We start from the raw sequence: 21,260 nt of genomic DNA on the forward strand, positions 1-21,260 counted from the left end.
AATACATGTAGTAAAATTTAATAAAACTAGAAAGACAAATCCACAATCATATTTGGAGATTTTAAGCTTCTTCACTTTGACGGAAGGAGTAATAATAATATTATCAGCCACTTTGACCTATTTGTTATTTATAGATAACTATATACAAAAATGACAAGCAGAAAATTAATAGGGATAGACTATATTCTGTCATAAAATAAGCTTTGAGGAATTTTAAAAATGTGAAATCATGCAGACTGTGTTTCCTGCATGATTTATTACATTAGAAATCAATCACTTTAAGATATATAAAACCCCTCCTCCACATCTCAACTACTTCAAAATTAAACAGCATACTTATAAATATCTCATAGATCAAAAAAGAAAGCACAAGCAAAGTAAATAAAAAGTTCTTTGAACAGGTAATAATAAAAGCTTATAATAACTGAATCTCTGGCATATAATAGTACTCATGCATACTTATAACTTACAGTATTTGTATCAGAAAGAAGCTAGATTAACAACCAAATCATTTTCAAATTACATAGAAGGAAGGAAAAAATAAGTGTAGGAGAGAAATACGTGAAATAGAAAAGAAATAATACACTAAAAGTTGATAAAAATCTAACAAGTATAATCAAGAAAAAAGCAGGAAAAATATCAATGGAAAGGGAGCTGTCAAAACAACCCTATAGATGCTAAAAATGTATTAAGATAATATTACAATTGTATAATTGCAATTATATGGCTTACATAACTTGATCTATTTTAGAGGAGAGAAACCCCTGCTTGTTTAGGCAATCCATGAGAGTGATATGCTTTTTCCCATCTTTTCACCTTCGGTCTGGATTTCTTTCCCTATGAGGTGAGTCTCTTGGAGACAACATATTGTTGGGCCTTGTTTTTTAATCCAATCTGCCAGTCTATGTCTATGATTGACAAGTTTAGGCCATTAATGTTCAAGGTTATTATTGAGATAGGATTTGTGTTCCTGGTCATTTTGGTTTATTTCTAGTTCTTAATTTGAATTACTTTCTCCTTTGATTGACTACTCCTTTAGTGTAATTCCTCCCTTTGCTGGTTTTCACTTTTTTTTTTTTTTTTTTTCATTTTATCTTCATGGAATATTTTGTAGAGAATTTTCTGAAGTGCAGGCATTCTGGTTAATTCTTTTAATTTTTGTTTATCATGGAAGGTTTTTATTTCATCTTCAAATCTGAAGCTTAATTTTGGTGGATATAGGATTCTTGGTTGACATCCATTTTCTTTCAGAGCTTGGTATGTTATTCCATGACCTCCTAGCTTTGAGGGTCTGGGTTGAAAAATCAGCTGAGACCTGAATTGGTTTCCCCTATATGTAATCTGATAGTTTTCTCTTGCAGTCTTTAAAATTTTATCCTTATTCTGTATGTTAGGCATTTTCATTATAATGTGATTTGATGTGGGTCTGTTGTAATTGTGCACATTTGGGGTCTCGTAAGCCTCTTGTATTGATTTTTCACTTCATTCTTTAGCTTTGGGAAATTTTCTAATATTATATCATTGAAAAGATGGTGCATTCCTTTGGTTTGTAACTCTGTGCCTTCAACTATCCTGATAAATCTTAAATTTTGTCTTTTCATGTTATCCCATAATTCTTGGGAGTTCTGTTCATAGTTTCTTAACATCTTCTCTGTGCAGTCAACTTTATTTTCAAGAGTATCTATTTTGTCTTCATTGCCTGAAGTTCTGTCTTCCAAGTGGTCTAGTCTATTGGTGATGCTTTCTATTGAATTTTTAATTTGATTCATTGTTTTCTTCATTTCAAGGATTTCTGGTAGGTTGGTTGGTTTTGTTTTGTTTTTGTTTTTCAGAATCTCTATCTCTTTATTGAAGTAATCTTTTGCTTCCTGTATTTACTCTCTTATTTCATCCTTTACTTCACAGATCAGTTTAACTATGTACATTCTAAACTTCTTCTCTGACATTTCTTCAACTGCAGTATGGATGGAGTATTGGAGTTATTGGAGTATCTTGGTCTGCTTGGGATGATTTGTTCCCTTTCTTTTTCATGTTGTTTGTTACCTATCTAACATTATTGATCTGAGGCAGTAGAGTTTCTGCCCTGTGGACTTTTGGTGTCCCTGAATATTTCCAGTACCTCACTGTTTAGGGGGAGACAAATAATAATGCAAACAATTTATAGTATTAAGTCAAATAGTTCCTACTGTGACATCTACAATGTTTATTCACAATAAACAGAAATGATATGATCGTTTTATAGGTTTTTATGCCTATAATAAAAACAGCAAACTTGCAAAAGAATTTACATTTTCAAATGGTGGGCAGGGAGAGAACAGAAGTGATATAGGATGTGATGATTATGAGGGAGGAGGAGAGAAGACAGAAGTAAAAGATTAAAAAGGGTGAAAGAACAATAGAGATTGGCTGTAAGCAGAAGAAAAGAGAATCAAGGTAAACAGGTAGGAGAAAAATATATGTAAAGCAAAAGTTTAAATAAAAACAATTAAAAATAAAAGAATACAACAAGAAAAAAAAACCTAATCCATGTAAAATAATTGACTTCAAAAATGCTGGAGATGAGAAGAAAAGAAAAAAATAGGAAACTGTATAAATGTCCTTGTACCATTGAGGTCACAATTAAACAGTGAAAAAGAATTTTAAAATATCTTGAAGAAAAGTTAAAGAATTCTTTCTGTTAAAGTTCAAAATGTTCTCAGTTTCTCTTCTCAGCAGTTTTAGGTGGGTCTTCTGGAGTGTGATGCTCCACCCCCTGGATGGCTGGAGTGAGGAGGTAATCCCATAGTCAGAGTTCCTGGAGGCAGGGTTTAGGCTTAGGCAGGCTCCAGTTGATCCAATTAGGCCAACTGGTCTGGAGATTTTTAAATCAGCACACCTCCAGTACCCAGTACTTGATGGCTCACACTAAAGGACTTTACCCCAGGGCTTTCCTGGGTTCCACTTGTATGGTGGGGGAGCCAATTCTTAGTCCCCTACATCATCTGCAGACCCCCACATTTCCTGCTCTTGGGTTCAGTCTCCAATTTCTCCTGCCCCCAGCCTTCCAAGCTCCCAGCCAGATGCATCTCTCCCAGCTTGTCCTGTACACATTCAGATTGGAGTGGGGAGGGATAGAGCCAGGTGGGTTTCCATGACCAGTTGTCCCTTGTGTAAACCTCTCTCTATGTTTGATTTTCTTCTGGTCACTTAACCACACTCTATGTCATGCAGTGTGGGTTTCCTGGGTCTGTATTTTGTGCCAAACTTGAGTTTGCCAGGAATCAACTTTCTCAGTTTCCACCCCTGTGCCGCAGTTACAAAATGTCCTCCACCTGGAGAGATGGCGGCTTCTTTCCCTACACTCAGATATCATGCAGTGCATCCTTTAGGTTTGTTGGGCAATGTCCTTGAACTCTAAATGCTCCATATCCAGACGTGCCTCAGGCCTCCCAAAAATGTAGGTTCTTTTAATGCCCTTATCCCTCTACTATGCCCACAGAGGGACCTTTCTGGCTGGAGCTTCTGGCCCAGCTATGGCAGCGACTGTGCTACTGGAGAATTCTTCCTTGTTTTATTATATCCAACCTCCCGTATTCCCAATTTGCTTTGAATGTCCAGTTTTAGGTTCCAGTAAAGTTCCCCTGAAAGGAACAAGACTGCAGACATTTCTCCCCTGATTCTGCCACACACACACACACACACACACACACACACACACACACACACCATTTTGCAATCTAGTTTGTTAACTTCCTCATCAGTCATTGGTCCAATTAGCCCATAGGCTTCCACTACCTAAGGGTAGTTCCCCTAACATTTGCTCTCTTTCTCTCTTTTTTGCCCTTAAGGGCAGACATTCTATTCATCTGCTTATTAAAATCTCTTCTATGAGTTGCCGAGTCCAGAGTGGTTTTCTAGGAGCTTTCACCACCACCCCTCCTTTTTGTTCACACTCCTTGTGGAGAAGAAGCCTGTCTGCTTTCTTAGTTTCATGCCAAGGAGCAGCCAGGAATGCAACCTCCTCTATTCTGCCATCTTGGATCTCTGTCTGGATATTCTTATTATCTGTGCTTTACAGATAAGGAATCAGAGGCACAGAAATGTTAAGTAGTTTTCCCAAGAATACACAGGAAGTAAGTAGTGTGATGGAATCCTAGAATTAAGAGAGAGAGAGAAAGAGAGAGAGAAAGAGAGAGACAGACAGAGAAAGATACTAGAATTCTAGTCAGGGAAATATTAGTAGATATGTGTTACCCCAACTTCCAACACTAGCCCATAAGAAACCACTCCAGGACCATGTTCTCCATGACCCTGTCCAGATGATCAAAATAGCACCAAATATTCTGAAAACTTAGAATCCATTTCTTAAAAACGACAGAGCCTCTACAACTCTGAGTAGCTGAATGACTGTTCCCAACCCAGTCATGTTACATTTGCAAGAATACATTCCTGAAATTTGGAGCTATTAATAATGTGGGGGCTATTTGTTATAAGTGCTAATCTATACTAATACATATGTATATGTTGCCAGAGACTAAGTGGAAATTAAATGATTATTTTTGTTGATTTTGGTCACTACTGTAATTCCAGTACTGAGAACAGTGCCTATTAATTAGTGGACTCAACAAACACTTGTTAAGTGAATATATATGCATAAAAATATCTGAAAATGTATGCATTATTTTTGAGAATGACTAACTCTAGTGTGATTAGGGGAGGAAAACCAGGAACCTTTTACTTTTTTTTCCATGAACTTCTGTAGAATTTAATTTTAAACACTAACACAACACATATTAATTTTATAATAACAATTTTTTAAAGAACACATTAAGGATGAGAATGATTTATCCTTACATCACGGAGTATAACAACCTTGCTTTTAGTTGTAAAGACAGAGACTGAATCTGTAACTGACTGGATTACTGGTCTAACCCACTCAGCAGTTCTTGGCTCTGCAGGAAACTCTCTCATGACTGTCATTTCTTGTCAAAGTCTGTCTAAGTGGTATAATTGGCAGAGGTGCCTGTCACTCCAGTTATGCCCCTTGGGTAGGTAGATGGAAGACAATCACCTCCAGTGAAAGTGTCAGCCCTGATCTCAGCTTCTCTCCTGTCAATCTATGGTAGAGCTGATCTAAAGTGAAGTCTGTGGATGCTAATTATAAGAAACTAAGCATCAAAGGGAAGGTCACCAAATGGCTGATATTTCATTTTGCTCATATTTCTATGGTAACATCTACTTGACCTCAAGACAATTATTTGAAAGTCAAAAAATCCAGAGCTTTATCCCATTAAGATGTATGTATGTTTGTTTTCTGAATTTGTAAATATTCTGATAATATGTAAACAAAACTGTTAGTAATATTTACTCCATGAAACTAAGACATTTGACTTATTTTCATAACTATTTCATCAAAACAAGTGCCAGAAAATTAAATTTCTGCCACTTACAAGTCTCACAACCTTAAGGTAGGCGTAGTCTTAAAGTCCTGTTTCGCCTTAAGGGAAGTCTCAATTCTGGGCTTAGTCTTCTTGGCAGCTATAAAGATATTGTGTCCATGATTAAATAGCAAGAAAGATCTTCAAGAAGTAAAAAGTTATGAAAAGGGTATTATTAAAAATTTCAGCTTTATTGAAAATTTAAAATGCCATATATTATTCTTTTAGTATTATAATAATATCTTACACTAGACTTTAAGCTCTATACGTGAGGTCAGTACTTACCTGACTCACGACGGTTACCTCCAAAACCTAGCACAGCATCTGATGTCTGCACACAGCATCAGTCATGGGTCAATCAGAGAGGCAGAGCCACTGAGTAATAGAAAAGAGAGGAGCTGGGTGTTTCCTCTGTATCTGATGCAAAGCCCAAGGTTGCTACAGGTAAGCTGGAACAGCCTTTGGGGAAAACAGGCACAAACTGGAACTGGCATTCTTCTCTCACCACCTTCAACCTCCACTACAACAGGGACCTGCAGAAGAAGCTACTGCCCATTAATACAGAGTCAGGAAACAGAAAAGCCAAAGCAAGCTGCAGGCCCAGGTGCTTCCCACCCAGTCACCCAGGTAAAGCCAAGCAGATTAGTGACAGCATGCCTGGTCTGCCCTGTACCAAATTTCACAAAATTAAAAAATGAGTGTTCTTCTTTTCTGTCTCCTAAGCGTCATTCAAATTTCTCTTGTGGACAATGCCAATCATGTGACATAAAGGGAAGTTAATTCTGGAAAACGTAGTTCCAGTTTAGTGACAAGCCACCACACAGGAACCTAGCAAATTCTTCTCAAGCAAATGAATATCTTTCAACATACAAACACAGAAGCTTTAAAGTAAAAGTGAGTATAGGTATTTGGGGCAGACGTTGCACAAAATGTATAGCTGCTATCAGGACTGAAAGTTCTTTTCCATTTGAACGAGAAATCTATGGTTCTGTAGTTCCCACTGGCATCTGTAGATGCATACATTGGAAAGGAGTCATCGAGAAGGAATCAGCTTGTGCAGATATTAACAAAGGTGGTCAGGTGAGAGAATGAAGGCATGAGATTCAGTAAATTTCAAAATACCCTCAATGCTAGAGATAGGACTGGAGTGTAGCTCAGTGGTAGAACATATGCTTAGCTAGCACAAAGCCCTGGGTTCAATCCTCAGCACCAACAAACAAAAACACTAGATGTAAAGGAAAAATCAATGAGGTTCCCTTTACCATCTCAGCAGAGGAGTCAAGATCTGTTTCCTCTTTTTCTATAGTGGTTACAATTAATATTCTCACGATGAAAAATAATGGAATTCAACTTTACATGAGGTGCAGGAAGAAAAGAAGGACTGATCAAATAATCAACTAATCAATGTTTTATTCAACCTGGTATCTCTCACTATTCCTTAAAACCCTTTCGATTTTAGTCTTACACACAATTCATGGAAATTTCTTTAGTTCTTTATGTCCTGACATAACTTTTCATTACGCGATGAGTAATCAATCAAGAAATGCAATTAGCTTAAAAGGAAACGTAAAGTGAAAATGTCATTAGCTCATAGAAGGAAGTCACCATCCTAAATAAAATTCTGTACATATTTTATACATTTCTAACACTTTGGTCACATTCACTTTGAAACACTAAGATACTTTTAACTTACTAAATACATGAAAAAGAAATCAGACTGGAAAATGAAATAGCCAATGTATTAAACAAGCATTATCAGGCCTCTATGTGCAAGTCTGTGCTGGATGTTACGTAATTCCATCTCTACAATAGTCCTGTGAGATAGCTATTACTAAGTCTACTTTGTAGGTGAAAAATTTTGATAGACTTCTAATGATTTGACTAAGAACACTTAATTTATAAATGGGCAAGTAAGAGTTAATATTTAACTCCGATTCCAAAATGCATGCTTCTTTCACTAAACTACATGCTTTAGTAAAGAAATATTTTGTAAGTATTTAAGCATATTACATTACACTTCTCCACAAAATGTGCTATTTTATTAAGATGCAGTGTCCATGATTTTGTAATATATAAGAATCTCAGTTTGCAAGCCAGGCATGGTGGCACATGTTTGTTATCCCAGCCGCTTTAGCCATAGGCTGAAGCAGGAGGATCACAAGTTGGAGGCCACCGGCCTCAGCCAATTTAGTGAGACCCTGTCTCAAAATTAAATATAGAAAGGGTTGGGGATGTACCTTGATGGTAGAGCATCCCTGGGTTCAATCTCCAGCACTCACTATGAAAAAAAGTCTCAGTTTTTCAAAACCATGGTTTCTGGATTGCTTCTTCCCCAATTCTGTGTAAAGTTATCTAAAGGACTCACATTAACTTCATTGGCAAACACATATTTTTCTAGTGTTCTTAGAGAGAACCGACTTCTCTCCCATGTATGTGAGCTGCTTATGGAAAGACTTTTTAAAAAAACCAAAAAACCTTTCAACACCTGTGGTAAGTGTGTGAAAATGACATTTTCCTCCTCTGTAACTTTCTTTTCATATCAGCAGCAAGATATCCTGGGCAACAGAGCTTTGACATCACTCTGCCTTTTGCTGTGTCCGTGACAGCAACCAGGTTTGTGGTAATCCCTCAGAAATGTGCAGATTGAGGAGTCTTGTTCTCTAGTTCTGCTATTCCCAGGAGGAGTTCAGGCAAGGTTCCAACAGGGCTCTCCATATGCTCATCACCAGCCTGCTTGCTACCTTCTAGCTCCTCCACAACCTAAGAAATGTCACAGAGCCTATCTTAAACAAAACAGATGATTAAAAAGGCATTTGATTTTGGAATCCTCTTTACAAATGAGAATTGCACTTAACACCTAAAATATGCCTTTTACAACAAGCTGGTCTTTCTGGTGAATTTAATGCTATATAATATTCAGGGTACAGATATGCTGGTGACTGAAGTGTCTGTGTTATTGAGCTTCTTTTGTTCAGAAAGACAGTTGTCACATCCCAAGTGCCCTTGAATGAAGGAATTTACTTTCAAGCTTTAACACACAGTGACATAAGTAGTCTCTCCCTGGTTTAAAAATAGGTTAGTCTTCCAAACAAATAAGTAAAACTAAGAGATCTTCCATGAAACACTATTATCAATGTTGACTTTGGTTTTGTTCTTGTTTTTGTTTTCCCAAAACTAGTCCACAGACTTGCTCTAAATGTTAATAAGAATACTCAAATACTCAATTATGGTTTTTTTTTTGTTTGTTTGTTTTTTCCTCCAGTGTTGGGGACGGAACCCAGGGCCTGGCACATGCCACACAAGCACTTTACCTCTCACCTATACCCCCAACCTTTTCTATTTTATTTTGAGACAATGTGTCTGTAAATTATACAGGCTGACCTTGAACTTGTGATCCTCCTGCCTCAACCTTGCAAGCAGCTGAGATTACAGTTGTGCACAACCATACCCAGCTTCAATTACTTTCTGTAACAAAATTCACTCTGACTTTCAAACTGAACTTGAGATCACATTTGAACCCACAACACAGACCTAGCTGGGAGAGCTGACCCTCTCAACCTCCAAAATTCTGCATCAGGGAGAGTGGATTTTCCCCCATTTAAAAGTTTTGCTAGCTGGTGTGGCAGCACACACCTGTAATTCCAGCAACTTGGGTGTACTACGCAGGAGGATCACGAGTTCAAGGCTAGCAACTGAGTGAGGTCCTAAACAACTTAGCAAAACCCCGTCTCAAAAAATAAAGAGGGTTTGGAATATGACTCAGTGGTTAAGCATCCCTGGGTTCAATTCCCATTTCCAGAAAAATAAAAAATAGTTTTGCTGTCTAGGAGAGAGTGAGGACACAGAGAACTTGGGTGCCCTGGGGCAGAAAGATGGGATTATATGTGCAGTATGCAAAGCAAGAGAATGGAGGAGGGAAAGATCCAGGGAAATGGCCTTTATTTGGCAAAAGTATGGAATTTACCTTCCTCTTCCATTTACTGTCATTCTTGCCCCCTCTCCTGGGGCTGATATGACTTACTTTAGGATCATGGTAAGGGCACTCTGGGGGAGCAAGGAGTAGCAGCCACAGTGCAAAGTGTTGGGGGGCCAGGGGGACTATGTCAGCCATGCCCAGAGACTCCTGGCATTAAAAACAAAATGACTAGAATCCTGTGATTTCATGCCCAGCGAACCTGCCACTCCTGAACAATGTCACTCCAAAAGTGTTTCTTCATCTCTCCACGTTCCTACTCAAATGTTTCAGTGACTCTTTACTCTCTCCTGTGCCCCTGGTGAGGGCTGAGAAGATGGTTTCACAGCTACTAAAGGATTTAAAATAAAATAAAATAAACCACATACCTCCCTAGAGAGTCTAATTATATAACCACCTTGTACTGCCCCCTCCTTTCCCTCCCCACCTCTCTCTCTCTCTCTCTCTCTCTCTCTCTCTTTCTCTCTCTCTCTCTCTCTCTCTCTCTCTCTCTCTCTCTCTCTCTCTCTCTCTCTCTCTCTCTCTGGAAGGGCATAAAAATTGCTGGTTGACATGTATCACATCCCTTATGTGCAGAGACTAGACTATAAGATAAAGTCCAAATTCCTTGCCAGAGCCAATCTGTATATCTTCATAAGATGTTTCCCACTAACCTTGAATAAAAAGCAAGTGCTACTAGAAGTAAGATTAAAACAGTTAGTAAACTTGGTTGCTGCTTTCGTGAAGTTTACAGCAATAATGGGAGAGAAAAATACCAACTCAGAAAAGTAAGGGGAAAAAACCCAGAGGCTAAAGGCAGAGAGAAAATGCAGGCTCTTGGTTTCAGAGCTCACAGGAGAACTTTGACATTTGCACTCATCCTGGACTCAGAAAAGTTTCTGCACTTGGGTGTCATAGAATAATCTCCTTTCTATGGAAATGTTATACAAGCGACTATTTATTCTTTTAGTCCCAGGCTTAGCTCATGTCAAACAGGGATGTGGGCTAAACAGCAGCCTCAAGATCCAAGACAACATGACAATTTTCTGACAGATCCTAAAAACAAGTAAGATATATTCTGGTAGATTACTAACCACCCAAAGTGTCTAAAACGGGAAAGAAAACAAAACAAAACAAAAAAAGGAGAGACTGTGGGTATGTGTTGTTCATTCATATTTTGTGGGTTGTCTCACTGTTTGTTTTGTCAGCTATTTTTATTAATAATGAGCAAAACAGAAAAACAGGGTGAGTCACAAATAGAAGATGCATATTTAGGGTCTCTGGCTAAGGAATGGAAGATGACAAAGTATGAAGCCAGGACTGACTGCTGACACTCAGACAGGAGGGACGCCTTAAGGCACTGTTAACACTCCCTCTTCCACCAGTGGAGGTGGCCCCAGGCAGGCATCTCAGCACTGGGGATTCTCCTCACAAAGATCCTGGGGCTGGAAGGTGGAGAAGACATAGGCATGAACTCCAGAAGAAGCAGTTCCATCACTTTCTAACTGTATCAGTCTTATTTCCTCCTCTGTGAAAAGGAAAAGGTAAAACAGTCTTTGTAGATAGTTTGGTAAAAATTAAGAGGTGGTATGTGTGAAGAAACTGGTTCACAGTGGACATTCAGTAAATTTTAACCATATTTTTGTCAACACAAAACCAAGGTTTCTACTATTTAAGATCTAACTGCATGCCTCAATGGAAAGAAAAACAAAAATATGGTATGACCACCAGTGTTAGCGATGCCCCCCAACAGCTCAAGGAACCCCTATGATCCACCAGCTATCAGATGAGAGGCAAAGACATTAATCCCACAAAGTGTGCTCCTCAGACATGGAAATAATAATATCAAACTTCTAAGGATTAAAGGAAATTAGAGTTTAAGACAGAGCTAAAACTGACATATAATAGGCACCCAATAAATCACAAATATTATTATCATTCCCCTTTTATAAATTTTAAAAGTGAAAAGATTGATCCTGTTCAAGATTTTTAATTTAAAACATCTTAACAACCAAATACTATCACCTCCTGTCATTCATGAATACAAATGTCATTAAGACCCTGCCTTTGCTTGGTGCAGTGGCACGCAACTGCAATTCCAGCTACTGGGGAGATTGACTAAGAAAGATTGCAAGTTCAAGGCTAGCCTGGGCAGTGGGGCGAGACCCTGTCTCAAAATAAAATAGAAAGGGCTGGAGATGCGGCTCAGTGGTAGAGCATTTGTCTAGCATATGCTAGTTCCTGGGTTCAATCCCAGTTCAAAACAAAAGATTCTGCTTTTGATTTTTCCTTTTTCCTTCTTCCTTTCCACATTGTTTTCCCTTGCAAAGAGAACATTAATGCTTTTACAAAGAGTGCTGCTGGTTTCTCTTTTATAAAACACTGTTGAGAACTGATTAGTTGTAAAGACCTTTGGGTGGGGAGATGGTAATATAAGCATAAATTACATCATTACCATTTTCTCCTAAGATGACTACAGTTAAGATTTCTGTCATGTGCAAGTAACTAAAAATTACAGAATATATACTTTGTTCAACAGTGCTTTTACAGTAATTCAGCTCCTTCAAATTCCAAGAGATGGACCTTTAAGATGCTTCATCTACCACAGTTTCTTTATCCATTCATCTATTGAAGGGCATCTAGGTTGGTTCCACAATCTAGCTATTGTGAAATGAGCTGCTATAAACATTGATGTGGCTGCATTACTGTAGTATGCTAATTTTAAGTCCTTTGGGTATAAACCGAGGAGTGGGATAACTGGGTCAAAAGATGGGTCCATTCCAATATTATTCAGCCATAAAGAATAATAATATTATGGCATTTGCAAATAAATAGATGGAATTGGAGAATATCATATTAAGTGAAATAAGTCAATCCCCAAAAACCAAAGGCCAAATGTTTCCCCTGATAAGTGGATGATGATATATAATAGGGATGGGGGGGTGAGAGAAGAATGGAGGAACTTCGGATTATGTAGAAGGAAATGAGAAGAAGGTGGGGTTGGAAAAATGGTGGAATGTGACAGACTTCATTACCCTATGCACATGTATGATTACACAATGGTATGAATCTACATCATGTACAACCATAGAAAAGAAAAGTTGTACCCCATTTGTGTACAATGAATCAAAATGCAGTATGTAAAAAATTTAAAAATAAATAATTAAAAAAAAAAAAAGATGCTTAATCTAAGAGACCTCAGAGTCATTTCACTTTTACAAGTCCTTGGGATCTCTTTAGCATACAACCGGCCCATACACCAGGTGGGATACTTGAGGATGAGGTATATTTCCTACAAATCTGTAAGTACTGATGTCTAATCACAGCCAAAGACCTTGCTCTGCTAGCAACTGGGAGGAATATGAGAAGCCTCTTTAGTGTGAGGTGTTCAAGGATCAGTTTCTTATTTTATGCTATCAGTTGGAGAGCAGACAGAATTAAGACAACAGGAATGGGACTTCCGTAGAAGGGCATCTGGAACACCCTCAGTGGGTCCATCAACATTTTTAAAATGTCATTTAATTTTGATACAGCAGTTATGGTCAGCTTGCTTTGCACCAGGCACTGGATTGGGTCCTGTGGTGGGGCTGATTAAAAATAGGTCCTTACGTTTATTTTCCCTGTTGCTGAATTTCCACAGTATTGACTGTCACTATTTGGTCAAGTTTCAAGTCTGAAGCATTCTTCTTTGTCAACATACCCTTGTTTGGTGGTGTGGCAGAGAATCTTGAGTTTCTTTTTAGCAGCGATTCATCAGATAAATTGCTCCCTTCCCTTTATTTACTTGGTGTCCTCGCGGTCCATCTATGTCATACAGGTCAAAACAACACCATGCCTAATAGTACTGTTTTTTCACTGGCCCTGTAGTAAGCACACCAGGCCTTTAACTGAGCCTGCAGTAGGCACAGTGGATAAAAGGTGTTTCATAAGCATGTGCCTGATTAAATTTAGGTTTCAATTTTGTTATCCAGAAAGTGTCATTTCACCTTTAGAGATATAGATTTTATATCTCTAATAGTAGATTTTATATCTACTTTGGTAGCTCCATATAAAACTATGACTAGACCCTTTTGCAAGAGTCCTCACAGATGTACCAGAAGCCCAGACTGTGGATCCAGAAGGACCAGTTCTGTGGGCTCCACTAGGTCATTTATCAGTTGTATAACCAAGGGCAAATTGCTTAATCTCTCTGAATGCCTCTTTACTAATCTGAGCATTTAGAATACTAACTCCAACCTCAGGAGGTTATTTTGAAGATTAAATAATAAAATTAATGTAAAGTGCACAGCATACATTACACATTTCATAAACGTTCATTTCCTTTTTTTTTTTTTTTTTTTTCTTCTCCCCTAGCACAAAGTTAAGTTTGCCATGAAATTCGCCAAATAAGGGAAAGGCCCCCAAAGTTGCTAGCGGCTGCAAAGATTATAGACTCTCTTATTCACCCAAGTGCTTGAGAAGTGTCAGGAATATTCCAAACTCCAAAGGAAATTAAATGCTGTTCCCCTGCCACCCACTCTACCCACTAGGGCCCCGAAGCACATTAAAAGAACATTAGGGCAATGATTTAAGCTAAAAATTAGCTGGCAGGGAAAGCACAAGGCCCCACTCCTCGGAGACTTAGCTACACCTATGGGTACAACACCCCGGCTCCCCCAGCGGGCTGACGTCAAGCGTTGTTTTTGCCCCCAGCGTCTGTAAAAATGAAGGGGTGGGGTAACGAGTGAGGCATCTCTGGTGCCCTAAAATAGCCTGCTGAGGACCCCTAGTGGCTGATAGCCGTCATAGTTTTCCTTGCAAAAAATAAACCTCGAGACCTCAGGAAAACTACCTGGGTTTCATTTATACTTGTCTTCCTCCCCTTCCCAGTGATCAGAGTTTTTTCTTAGGAGTTGGTTGTAAGAAAGAAAGTAGTGCCAGTCTGTGACAGGCCTGAACAGCCCTCAAGTTTAGAAACTGGAGTTATATGTGTCAAGGACATCAAAACCATGACTTTGAATTGGCAAAGAGTTCTGAAATATTCTTTGCATTCCTCACCAGGAAAGCAGAAGGCAGAGCAAGCAGGTTGACCTGACAAGAAAGCATTAGCATGTCCTCCATGAGCACTGCTTCTCATGAGCTGTCACTGTGGCTGCACACAAGGGCCTGCTTCTTAGATCCACCACAGACAGAAGACAAGAAAAAGAACAATAAGTCAAGGTTGTCCTGTTCATAAACAAATGTCAGACTGTTGTAGCTCATGTATTTCTGCTTCCTGAATCTTTATTTCCCAAACTCTAGTGAAAAGAAGCAATAAAGCTTTATCATGCTGGGGAATAAATAATAAATGATTCAGCCCAGACTGCAGGCATGTCTGGAGAATAGAGATGGGACCAGCAGGGATTTGTATACACAAAATGCCAAGATTTTTTGGGGTGGAAGCTTTTCCTTTTGAGGAAAGACGGGGAATACAAGTTTGTTTCAAAGAGCATTGCTGAGGGAGGTTTTGGTCATTCAGATTAATCTCCAACTGGGCCCTCTTTCCTTCCTTGCAATGATGAGCCCCAAAGCTAACTCTTCCTGCAGCAATTAGAGAACACAGGTGTGACATCCACCAAGAGATGACACCAGCAGCCACAGCATTACCTAGAGTCGCACCACAGTTATAGCCATTAAAGATTCCACCTTCAGAAACTGCAACTTGGTATTGTTAAATTAAATAGCAGGAGATCATTAGTCTGAGACTGTCTCCATATTTTGACTTCCTACATTACAAATCACAGCTTAGTACATAAACAAACTGAAACTTAACTTAGGAGAATATTTTTTTATTACAGATAGAGGAGGTGTCAATCACAAACATCCCACAACATTTAGCCAATCATAGGCAGCCTAAATCAGACCATGCCTAAATCAGACAAATGCTCAGTTGAAGACCATTAAATGTCTCCACTTTCTCCCTGTGGTCAGCCTATAAATGCTTGCTGCTAGACTGCTAGGTGGAGCACTTTAAACCAATTCTAGTTCTGAGTGCTGCCTGATTTTTGTTGTTGTTGTTATTGTTGTTTTGTTTTTTCTCACACTCAAATGTATCAAGCATAAAGTTTTTCTTTTAACAGTGTCTCTGGTTGTCACTCCTGACCATTCATTCTACCTTAGTGGTCACTGAAAGTAGAGTTCTTATTTTTCACATCAACAATGACAGGAAATATGGCACCAGATAGCCAGAACAGAGGAGAAAAATGGCAGATGGCACAGGAATCCAAGAGCTAATTGTTATTCATGCATTCTTGAAGCATGCTTGATATAGTGGGTTCAATTGTTGCCCCCAAAAGATATGACCATATCCATTTCCTTGGAACCTGGGAACATGAACTTACTTGCAAAAAAAAAGTCTTTGAAGATATAATTAATTTAAAGATCTTGAGATGCAATTGTTAGAGGGATGGGGCCTTCTGCAAACTTAGGCAGCACAGAAGTTCCTCCTTTAAGCCCCTAGTCTTGCAATCATATCAGAAGGATTTCAGACACATCATGCAGAGTAACGGGCATAAGTTTATTAGAAGAAATAGGAAAGAGGGGGCTGAGGATATGGCTCATTTGGTAAAGTGCATGTCTCACATGCACAAGGTCCTGGATTCAATCCCCAGCACCACATGCACAAAAAAAAAAAAAAGGAATAGGAAAGGGGAACACTTTCAAGGGAGAGAGTGGATTCTCTCAGAGAGAGATGGGATATGCTTCTTTTGCCCTCCAGTTTTGATGGGGTCCCATGGGAGTCTCCAGAGAGTCCTTCCCAGGTCCACTTTTTTTCTCAAGTTTTGACTGACAGCATGATGACACTGTACTTTCAAGTCCCCACTTGCATGACAACTCTAGATCACTTTGACTCTTGTTGACTAGGTCTAATTGGAAGTTATTCTTACAGATGTTATGGTTAGGAGGAATTATCCTTATCTCCCTGAGTTCCGGGATCTGATCTGTGTAAGGGTCATAGAAGTGCTCTCCTCCTTCAGGGTAACTTGTGTTCTTCTTCTCAGCATTTCAGGCCTTCATTTCCCTTGCAGATAACAGGTTGTTTCCTGAGGACTTTAACATATCCCATGGACTTAAGCCAGGGATGGCTGCAGGTAAATTGCTTTTCAAAGGAGGAAAGCATGTGGGGAAAGCAAAGGAGGTCAGCAAGTGGGCCCATTTTATAGAATTATTCCCTTTACCTCATGTTCCCACCACTTGGGTCTGTCTGTTCCTTATCATTATTAGTTATGCAGGTAAACACTATATTCAATGTCAAGTGTCTTTATAAAAGACACAGGGGAGAGGTACCGAGAGATGGAACTAAAGGCCATGTGAAGACATGAGGCAGAAATTAGATCTATGCATCCGTAAGCCAAGGAATGCCTGGAGCCACCAGAAGCTGGAAGAGGCAAAAAAGGATTTTCTTCTAGAGTCTTAGGAGGGAATATAGGTATGCCTACACCTGTTTCAGACTTGTAGCTCCCAAAACTGTAACAGAAGGTTGGGGGCTGTAAGAGAATATTTCTGTTGTTTTTGGTCATCCGGTCTGTGATATCTTTTAAAAACAGCCCTAGGAAATTCATCTACTTGCAAAAAATATTGACTGAGTACATTCTCTATGCCCAACACTGTGCCAGGTTCTAGAGATACAGCAATAAAGAAAATAAAGACCTTATTCTAATGGAATTTATTCTACAAAGAGGAAAGAGATTATACCCTTGTCCATAAACAAATGAGAAAATTTCTGAGAATGAAAAATCCTACAAATAAATATGTCAAACATGCCCATATGGTAAAGAGTAAATGAGGAGTGGAGCTCCAGATGGCACGAGGAGGAAAGACCTCTTTGAGTAGGTGACATTTTAGCTGATATCATCCAGAAATATCCAGAAAAATGTGGGAAGAATCAGCAGAATGACACTTTTGCAAGAAGTCAGAGTAGAGCCAGAAAAATTCTATTTTGCAACTATTACTATGCCCCCTTTAAGAATTCCAAAATTATTTTTCAAATAATTTTGAAAGGTGTTCCTTTCAAGGTGTTCCACCAAAACCATACAATAGCCTCATCTGAAGAAGGGGGCTAGAGGGGGCTCTGGCTGGGTTCTTTATCCTTAACATCTCTGCAAATCTGCCCTTCAGCCTCTCCCACAGCAGCTTCCCAACAGGCTTTGACTTAAGAAATTCTTCCACAGATGAGAGAAAATTTGAAAACCGCTCCCCCAAATTGGTGCATCAGAAGAAGGTAAAATATGTCATGTAGAATGTTTGATCCAGGGTTTCCTGCACTTCAAAGTGCAGCCACCATTGATGCGCCAGGATCTACATAGATTAAGAACATAGACCATTCTCTCCTTCTGAAGCCAGAATTAAAAACAGGCAGTTAGTGTAGATAGGTGATCCAATGGAATCGGGAAAATGGAGACCAGTTAGGATCCGGGAAGTTGGAGACTGCTGTGGGAGATTGGAATGTCAATGTCTCCAGAGCCCTTTGATTACCAAGATTGCCTGCCTATACCACCCTCCCAAAAGCCTGCAGACAGGGAATTGCTAATTAATGCCCCATGGGCTGTTTCCTGCCTAGATCACTCCATTTGACCCTCCCCCCTGCACATCTGCTTCTCACCTTTTGGCCATTCCACCAGTATCTCCTGGACCTAGTTACAAGGGCAGGAAGGAGAGAGATAAGGGGGGAGAGAGCAGGAGAACAAAGAAAGTAAAAGTCTATAAAAGGGGCAGGGCGCTCTCACTTCTTGGATAGCAGAATATCAGCCATGACCCCTTTTCCCTACCAGGAGAAGTCTATGTTACTACTTTTTGAATAAAACCTGCTTTATATGCCTTCCTCAAGTGCACTTCTCTAATGTTCAGACTTGAACATTTGAGGAAGCAGAACACATCAATGATAACCAGCAGTGTCACTTCCTCCCTTAGTCTGCTTCAGCTGACATCCATTTTTATTTCTCACCCCAAGAAGTCCAGGAAGTCCAACCAAGTCCACCATGACCCAGGATCCTTCCATCTTGTTCTTTCATGCACCAAATTTCTATTCCAAGGTAAACTCATGGTTCAAAATGGCTGCTTGACAACAATAGGTGTTGGCGAGGATGTGGGGAAAAAGGTGCACTCACATTGCTGGTGGAGTCACAAATTGGTGCAGCCACTCTGGAAAGCAGTATGGAGATTTCTTAGAAAACTTGAAATGGAACCACCATTTGACCCAGCTATCCCACTCCTTGGCCTATACCCAAAGGACTTAAAATCAGCACACTATAGAGATAAAGCCACATCAATGTGTATAGCAGCTCAGTTCACAATAGCTAAATTATAGAACCAACCTAGGTGCCCTTCAACAGATGAATGGATAAAGAAAATGTGGTTTGTATACACAATGCAATATTAATTAGCCATAAGGAGAAATGAAGTTATGGCATTTGCCAGTAAATGGAAGGAACTGGAGAATATCATGCTAGGTGAAATAAGCCAATCCCAAAAAACTAAAGGCCAAATGATTTCTCTGTTATGTGGATGATTATGCATAATGCGGTGAGGCGGATGGAGGGGAGGCAAGAATGGAGGAAGGATGGATAGTATAGAGGAAAATGAGGGGTGGGGTAGGGGCGGGGGGAAGGAAAGATAATAGAATGAGACAAACATCATTACCCTATGTACATGTATGAATACACAAATGGTGTAACTGCTTTGCGTACAACCAGAGAAATGAAAGTTGTACCCCATTTATGTACAATGAATCAAAAAAAAAAAAAAAAAATGGCTGCTTGAGCCCCCAACTACCTTATCCAAATTTCTTCCAACAAAAGGAAAGAAGTAGGAGAAAAGATCCTGTCTAATAACTTTAAAAACAATCCTTAGGGAGCACAGAGGTGCATATCTGTAATCCCAACTACTAAGAGATCAAAGGCAGGAGGATCAAAAGTTAGAGGACAACCTGGGGATGTCACTCAGTGGTAGAATGGTTGGCCAGCATGCACCATACCCTGGGTTGAATTCCCAGTAACACAAATAATGGGTAAAGCACTTCCTAGGAAATGCAATCTATTCTTCTACTTATACCCCACTGACCCAAAATCAGCTGTGTCACTAAACTCAGTCAAAACAGAGCTGAAAAATGAAGGCTTTATTCCAAGTAGCCATGTGCCAGCTAAACTCAGGGATTTATAATTGACCCTTAATGCACATCCATAACCTCATCTTGCTCTGTGTACACCCCACGTTCTGAGCTCCACCATGGTGGCCTGTTCCCAGATCCTCTAACATATCAGGCTCCCATTCAACAGAAGGTCTTTGCATGTGCTCTTCTGCTGGTCTGAGCCATACTTCTCCACTCCCCCGGCTCACCTTCCCTCTCTGTTTAATTCCCACTTATCCTTCAGATCTGAATCAAACCAACACTTTCAGAGGAGAGACTTCCTTTACCCAAGCCACATCGAATGCCCCACTACACAATCTCAGAGAAACATACACTTCTTATCACTCTTATGTTTTGACATTGACTTATGTAGTTATTCGATTAATGATATCTTCTTCTTTTGACAAGAAGTCATTTTGTCTGTTATTCACTTCTGTGTCCCAGTGTTTAGAAGGTGCTAGGTGTATATGAATTAAGCAATTTAATACTATTCAAATTTTTTCTCCACAAACATGGTACAAAGAACACTTTTTAAAAATCTATTTATAATAAGTACAACACATATGACTAATTAGAAAATTCTCTTCTTTACACCTGCCAAAACCATGATTTTATACAAAATAAAAATATAAATATTTCCTTTCCATAATCTGAAAAGTTTGTGGGGGTTGGGGTGGGTGATGTTTTTATTGGTGATCTTGGGATAGAGTAGTGAAGGAAGGGGGTTTATTTCATTTCCATTTTTAGTCTTCCCAATATCTCTAGGCCCAAGGTTAGTTTGTTTCTTTGTTGGTTTGTTTTTGCAGCACTGGAAATGGAACCCAGGCCTTGAGCATGTTAGGCAAGTGCTCTACCACTGAGCTATGTCCCCAGCACTTTATTTTTTTTTTAAGCAGGATCTCACTAGATGCTGTTATGGTTTGGATGTGAAGTATCCCCAAAAATCTCACGTGTGAGACAATGCAAGAAGGTTTAGAGGTGAAATGATTGGGTTATGAGAGCCTTAACCCAATCAGTGAATTAATCCCCTGATGGGATTAACTGAGTGGAAACTGAAGGCAAGTAGGGAGTGGCTGGAGGAGCTGGGTCATTGGGGGTGTGCATTTGGGGTGTATATTTCATATCTGCCAATTGGAGTCTCTCTCTCTGCTTTCTGATCACCATGTGAGCCACTTCCCTCCATCACACTGTACCACCATGGTGTCCTGCCTCATCTCAAGCCTCAAGGAATGGAACTGGTTGTCTATGGATTGAGAACTCTGAAATCATGAGCCACCAAATACAACTTTCTTCATAGTTGTTCTTGTCTTTCAGTCCCAGAAGCGAAAAAGCTGACTAAAACAGTTGCCAAGGCTGGCTTCGAATTTGGGACCTCCTGCTTCATCCTTCTGAGTAGCTGGGATTACAGGTGTGTGCCACCACAGCCAACTCCAAGTCCCAGGTGTTTTATCATCCACTCCCAAGCCATTCGTAGCTGCCTTTAAACTCACACATCAATTTATCTTTCAATTTATTTCTTAAGTATGCTCTACTCAGAGTAGCAACTTTGCTTTGATATTTTAACCAATTCAATCTAACTTGCATAGTCCCCCATCAATGTTTTTATTGAAAAATCCCCTGGTGCGCAATTCACCAACACTTGCTGTTTAAGAGCAGTGATGGAATTAGATCTTGTTCAGAGAATCAAAACCATATAACTCCCAACACTAACCTCTCACTAAAGTTGTGTCATGTCTTTCTGAATCCC

At 39.4% G+C, this 21,260-nt stretch overlaps 1 protein-coding gene and 1 long non-coding RNA gene across 3 annotated transcripts in view; one reads left to right on the forward strand and one right to left on the reverse strand.

The window, feature by feature from the left end:
* LOC306669721 overlaps positions 1–21,260 on the forward strand; it is a 91,378-nt gene that overhangs the window by 53,250 nt on the left and 16,868 nt on the right. The gene's annotated exons all lie outside the window — the stretch shown is intronic.
* Positions 15,866–21,260, reverse strand: part of LOC306669710 (uncharacterized protein) — a 130,774-nt gene continuing 125,379 nt past the window's right edge. Inside the window, exon 5 of the transcript XR_013766205.1 lies at positions 15,866–18,528. The gene's annotated coding sequence lies outside the window, so the exon portion shown is untranslated. The remainder of the gene's footprint in view (positions 18,529–21,260) is intronic.

The sequence above is a fragment of the Sciurus vulgaris genome (assembly GCF_902686455.1).
Source record: "Sciurus vulgaris genome assembly, chromosome: 9".
NCBI lineage: Eukaryota > Metazoa > Chordata > Mammalia > Rodentia > Sciuridae > Sciurus > Sciurus vulgaris.